The 6917-nt window shown below is 44.0% G+C and overlaps 1 long non-coding RNA gene across 1 annotated transcript in view; it reads left to right on the top strand.

The window, feature by feature from the left end:
• Positions 1-1508: 1508 nt before the first annotated feature.
• Positions 1509-6917, top strand: part of LOC109285458 (uncharacterized) — a 49990-nt gene continuing 44581 nt past the window's right edge. The window contains exons 1-2 of the long non-coding RNA XR_002093207.2: positions 1509-1592; positions 1678-1753. This is a non-coding gene — a long non-coding RNA (uncharacterized LOC109285458). The remainder of the gene's footprint in view (positions 1593-1677; positions 1754-6917) is intronic.

Below are 6917 nucleotides of genomic sequence, written 5' to 3'. Positions count from 1 at the left end.
GCTTGAAGTTGTCATCAAAGCCACAGATTCCTGAGTCACCGAGTGAAAGCAATCGCCCTTCGGCATCCTTTCATGGTTCACTGCTTTCAAATGACACAAAGGCTTGATAAAGAACTGACCCCTTATAACCATCTACTAAACCAATTTACAGTGGGAATTGAGGGAGAAGAAAAATGGAGAGGGACTCACACCAGGGGTTACCTTTACAATTATACCTAACTAATAACATCTCTGGGAGTGTCAGTGTCTTCAATGATAAAAATTTGATTTTTTTTATAAACTGTCTTGCTTTTGGCATGCCTGCATATTGAACCCAATCAAAGCAGAACAGTATGACCTTTTTTATACTTGATTTTACAAAGGCTTTTTGGGTAGGCTTAGCATATGGTTGACTACATGACATCTAAAAAAATGCTCTGTGTTTGTACCCTAACACTAGTAAATGAAAAAACACTCTCAGTGAAACTTCAAAAGAAATTACAGCATCTCATCTTTATCAAGCTTTTCTAAAACCCAAAGAGTTCTATTATGAAATACAAGAGAACATTCTTCATTATGTAACCAGCTCTTTTTATTGGCATTGGTCAATTCTGGCAGAGCAAAATGAAGCTTTAGACTTCTAAACACCATGGAAGTAGTCTGCTTAATTAACTTAAAAAAAAATTTCTGCCATTCAGTTCATTTTTGCATCTGTGCCAGTATTACATTGCTCAGGACAGGATAATGCTGTATCCCTGGGAAGTTCAAGGATTAATTAAAGAGAGGTTTATTATCAGAATGGATGTTTGGCACATGAAATTACATTTCATTGGCATACTAGAGAACAGATGTATATTAAATACCAGTTGCTACTACAAGCTGAGCAAGCTGAAGTCTACTTCATTTGATGTTTTTGCCTTTAAAAAATATATCAGAATTATAGTAGAGTGGGAATCTATTAGAAAAGTTTCACATATGATACAGTTACAGAAACCATCATCTAGAGCATATATGCTTATCTTTTAATCTTTGTGTTAAATATGCACTTAAGTGCTGTCCTGAATAAGGATAGTTTCCCTACTCAAGGTCATAGTAGTTGAGGGCATGTGTGCATGGCACTTTAAAGCGGGTTAAATGCTTTTGCACTGCTTTAAGGGTGTTGGTATTTGCACACATCAGTGGTGTACAGCAGCTGGAATTACTGCTCAGTAGCAAATTTGGCAGCATAATGCAGCTTAAATGACTTGGGGCGCAGCAAACTAAAACTCCTCGAAGCAGTTTTAGTTTGCTATCCTACAGGTGCGGAGTGAAGCACCAGGTTCTGTGCAGCTCAGGGGCTCTGCAGGAAGCCCTGCAGGCCGCAGGCCAGGAAGGCAGACTCTGCCCAAGAAAAAAAAATTGTAGCATGCCTGATCTTTCCCCCCTCCCCCCACACCTCCCTGGAGCCTTTCTGCCTGCCTGAGCTGCAAGGGGGCCTGGGTGCCTGCGGGCGAGTGCCGGCTGGGTGTGGGGAGAAGCACATTGCTGCCACAGAGGGAAGCACCAGCTCCCTTGCGGCTCAGGGACCACTCCACCCGCACCTTGCCCTCCCCTCCCTGCTGCTGGAGAGGCAGGTAAGCTTGGGTGTGTGCACAACATGGGGGTTTAAAGGGCCCTAAATTGAAGTGGTGTTTTTAAAAACCCACTGCTTCAATTTAGGGCCCTCGTTTCATCTACACACGTCCTAAGAGACTACGTGCAACAGAACTCACATGTGAAAAAGTAACACAAAAAGGTTAGTGGTAACTTTATTCTCTCTCTCCAAAAATGGAACTTACAGGGATTTGTTTGTTTGCTTTATCTTCAACATCAGAAGCCAAATAGTTGAAGTTAACATGGCTTAATTTTTTTTTCTTTTTCTTTTTGTCCTTTTCCCTTTGTAATAGCAAGTTTGTTATGCATCTTCTATATACTTGCCAAATAATTCTAAATTTAATTTGGACTCCTGAGCCCTATTCAGTCCTTGCCTCCCATCAGATGAGAACAATTAGTCTCACTCCATCAGGTTTCCTATCAGAATACAGAAAGGAGAAAGTGGTTCAGTGGAATGAGGACAGTTAAAGTCATTTTCCAGAAAATTCCAGCATGCTCTATTACGTTTTATGGTTAAAAGTTAGCTAAAGTTAGGGCCCCTACTGCACTGAGTAACTGCTAATACTGTAAGTCTTTTCCTTAGCTAATGTTATGCTCAGTACTCAAAACAATGGATAAAAACTGAATAGGACAATCCATTAAAGTTTTGTGTTTTTGGTGTTTAATGCAAAATTATATTTGCATAGGCACAATGAAAGAATTATACCGTATTAGAAAATGAATGTGGATAGTTGGGCATTTCTCAAAAAAGTTCAAAGCAATGTGCATGAACAATGAAGGTTTTTAATTTAATTTTGTGACAGTGAATGGCATAAGACTATAAAGTACTCAAATATATGCTAAAGTTGTAACGTACAAGAATAAAATGATTTGTAACTGCTGTTGCCACTTTATTACAAAAAATGCGCCTTAGGATCTGATCCAAAATTCAGATGAATTTAGATTAGTATTGGTTAATATTTATAAACACCTTATAATAAAAATAAGCTATTGTATAATGTTATTTAAACACTGCTCTGGATGTACAGACAATGGTCGAAAGGATATCTGGCATGCACATCCTACTGAACAACAGACGTTTACTAAAAATAACACCAATGACTTTAGGTTCACAGTCTTCCCTAACTGAAGGTTCAAAACCTATATTTTCAATTTAATCTTGCATCTCACTTAAAAGGATCAATCCGTATGTAAGCCAAATTCCAACACACCTTCAAAATCTCTTTTCTTTTGGCTGCTCCCTCAGTCATTCTGCTCTTCTCTCCACACCCAACAACTTTCCTAGACACTGCCTTGTAAGGAAGTGCTAGAAGGTATTATTTAGGACAGAGCTGTTCAACTTCTAGGTGGATGGAATAACACCGACTGCACCAGAGCAACCCATGGTCCCCCCGGGCTATATACTGCACAAGTGCCCACTGCACCCTGTCCAGGCAGCCCCCACGCTGATTCCTGGCCATGGCCCTCATCCCCACTGCACAGCATGTGTGAGCACCCCCATTTTTCTGCATCCAATGCATGGGCAGCCCCAATTCCCTGTCTATGGTCTCTGTTGCACCATGCATGTGGGTGCCCCAATACCCACCCTCAGCTCACAGTGCTACAGCCTTCCCCAGCACAGTGTGATATGCCTTGCTGGACAGCTCCAGTTCCCAGGGTCGGGGACAGGAGGCAGAACCTGGAAGAGGGAGGGGGAACTTAGAGTCCTCCTCTGTTGCTGCAGGCAGAGAGGCGAGGGAAGTGACAGATGGGTGAAAGCCCAGGGGTCACAAATTAACAGCTCACAGACCACATGCATCCCATGGACCCCAACTGGAAATCCTGATCTAGGCATTTCTAGCAGCCACGTATGAAACAATATGTTAGTTCTTTCACAAGTGGAAGCAGAAAGCAAATCACCCTTTGTAGCCACAGGCTAGTAATAAAGACCAACAATGAATTCAAGGCCCTCTTTTGGAATATACTGATAATGAGGGCAGGAAAGCACAAGGGGACATGAGAAAGTTCTGTGTGTCACAACTTAAAAGTGATACACAGCAGGAATAATGCAGAAGAGATGAGGAAAGGAAAAGCATGTAGGTTACAGGAAGAACAAAGACTATTGAATAAGCCAACATGGAGACATGAAAGAAGCTAAAAGGATGTGTCATGTGACTTCTGGTTCCCCGAAATAGTGTAAATGGGATTGGGCAAAAAATGTCCCTGTGACCCTACAAAGCCATAACTACACAAATATCATATACATTAGATCTTATTTCTTCAGTGGAACAATATAGGTACGACTGAATCCCCCCAAATAGTCTGTGTGTTCTGCATGCACAATCCACCACATTTAGCCAGGGGCGGGCAATTATTTTGGGCGGAGGGCTGCTTACTGAGTTTTGGCAAACCACTGAGGGCCGCATGATAGGCAGCCAGGGGTAGATAAATAGTAATTTTGTACATTTTTTAGGGGCCCTACACAGTAAACCTCAGTAATCACGAGTAAATTTACTATCTGCAAATGCAAGTAACAAATTTACTTTGGATTAGTAATGGCGTAGTCGTGCTCACGTAGACAACTGACAGGAGCAAATCTGTTCTGGGTCAGCCATCAACCAGGGTGCAGGAGATTGCTCCCTGCCCCCAGGAGCTGCCTGCTGCTAGAATGGGCTCTGCCTCCAGACCCCGGGTGGGGGCTATGGCCCTTTGCCCCAATAGCAGAGAGCTCCAAGCCCCCTCCTCTGAGATTGTGATTGGAGAGCAGGGAATGAGATCCTTATCTCCAGCTCCCCAGCTTGTTCCCTACCTAGCTGCACACTTGCAGAGCTGAGCAGGGAACAGGCTCCCTAGCCTCCACCCGACTTGTGGGGTTGGGGCTGGGAACTGTCCTAGTCAGGGGAAGGTCCCAGCTCCGTGCCCCAATCAGGTGACTGAGGAAAGAACTGCAGGGATGAAGTAGGTTTCAGCACCCTGCCAGTGGGACAGCTAGGAGTGAGCTAGCAGCTAACTGCCTCACTGTTGTATCAGGCTAAGGGACCTTCCCTGCAGCTCTTTTCAAGTCCCCTGGCCCTGATCAGGAAGCCAGGACCAGGAGCTCCCTGGGACCAAATGTTTCTCAAGCCTGTACAAAATTCCAGTGACTGCATATATGTTGAAGCTGATCCTGAGCCTTATTTTTTACCCCTCCACTCCCATATAAAATATGTATTAATTTAATAAGAACATTTTATAAGTAGGACAAAAGTGATAGATTCTTATTTAAAAATGGACCCATAAGATCCAGTATTGTTAGTGCACTAATCAATGGCAGACCAGCAGCTATTTCAGGGGCCTGGGCAGCTTCCCATTTCCCAAGTGAATCAATTCCAGCAAGGTGTGGCAAGCAAGAGAACAGAAGGGACACCAGGGATCCTGAGCAGAGCAGGAACTACACAGTTGTCAGGGGCCTCAACTGCAGCTCCTGAGGCATAGACCGGCCACACACAGTATACAATCATGTCATGTATTTCAGGTCTTTATTTAGAGGGGGTCAGGTCTACTAATTATCCTAATTTCTTATGCTTATATTTTAATTTTTCTGGATCTTAGGCCCTTGCCCCTACATTTCCATTACTTTGTAGTTAAATATCAGTGGCTTCTGTGCAGCCTAAGATGGCAATCCATCTAAATCATGTTCACTCACCAAATCTATATTTAGGTATCTTGTTTTCCTTGTACCTGCATATTCAGTTTGAACTATTCAGTTCCCATATCCTGAGTAATTAAACCATAATAATACATCTGTAGCCACTAATGCAAATACACTAGTCTGAAAGCTCCCCTGAAGGCTACAGATGTTTCTTAAACATATTATAATAACGCGATTAATAGGTCAGAAATATTTTTGTTCAAGTTGTTTTTGTTGGCCTGTTTTACTCATGCTTTTTATTACTCTGTACTTTGGGATCAAAGTCCTATTGCTATATTTTTCTTTACTTAAACACTGTGAGCAACAAAACATTCTGTTGATTTGAATAGCTACAATTTTGGGATTATATCATAAATGTATGAAACCCAGTTCTAGATCTCTGAGGTATGGATTTGTGTCTGTAGGATCAGGGCAGATATGGCTGTAATGTAGGCTAAATATAGACATTGAAAAAGTCCCTGTTGGAAGCACTCTAACTATCTCACTTTAATTTAAAGCACTATAAGTTACAGCATGAGAACTGAACAGACATTCACTGTTTGATGGGCAGGGGAGGGGCTCAGAGCCTGCCCACACTGGCCACTAGGGCCTCTGCTGCCTGCTTTCCAGGAGGCTGCTGGAGTAGCCCCTTTCCCCAACTCTGCCCACACCCACCAGCTGACAACTGTTAGTGGTGGATGGGGGGGATAGACCCTGGACTCTTTCCCCCTCAGCCCCTCCAGCCATATAGCAGCACACCATGGGGTCAGGGCTGCTGCAGGGGGAAGGAGCCAGGACCCCTTCCCCTGTGGCCCTGCCAGATGGGCAGCCCTCCTGGCCAGCTCAGAGGAGGTATGGGGGAAAGAGATCTGGGATCTGTGTCCCCACAACAACCCCAGCCAGGCACTGGTATGCCATAGGGCCAGGGCTACTACAGAGACAAAAAGCCCTTCCTTTGCAGTCCTTCCCCACCTCCCCTGGCCAGGCAGTGCCACAGTGTGGGCCTGGGGCAGCAGCAGAGAGAGAGACCCACCCTTTCCCCATCCATGGCAGCTGCAGTTCACAGCTGGCTGGAGGAAGGAGGCAGGGCTGTGATCAGAGGCTGTCACTGACTTGGATCAGTGATAGCTTAGGGGGTGGGGCTGGCTTAGCACATGGGCAGAGCAAACAAACTGTACCTGAGGCTAGAGGGCAGCCCTGCACAATGCCACCTGGGATGGTGGTGATTGTGCTGTAAGTTAACCCTCAATTGGATCTGGCACAGGCATTTAATAAAGCACTATAACATAAACCACTTCAGTCTAATCCTTCATCCATTGATGGTTAACTTGGAACATGGTCTGCCATTTTTTAAGTGCTCTAAGAGCTATGAATGTTCAATTATGGCCTTAAAGCACTCTCTGTATGCTTAAAGTGTGGTAGGTGTAATGTCTGTACCTAGCCCTAGAGCTTAGCTGTAAATGATGTATTTAGGATGAAAGCTGGTGGTGTGGAGGTAGCGATAGCAGTCATTTGTTTTTTGATACAAAGTAGGGGTCATGTGGCTATTGCAATTCACAATGGTGTCCAAGAAATGGATTTGCCAGGTGGAGTATTCCAGAGTTAGTTTGATGGGAAGGTGGAAGATGTTAAAGTCCTGGTGCAATTTCTCTAGAGA

This window comes from Alligator mississippiensis, chromosome 2 (genome assembly GCF_030867095.1).
Source record: "Alligator mississippiensis isolate rAllMis1 chromosome 2, rAllMis1, whole genome shotgun sequence".
Classification (NCBI taxonomy): domain Eukaryota; kingdom Metazoa; phylum Chordata; order Crocodylia; family Alligatoridae; genus Alligator; species Alligator mississippiensis.
This window is presented reverse-complemented; position numbering and strand designations above follow the sequence as displayed.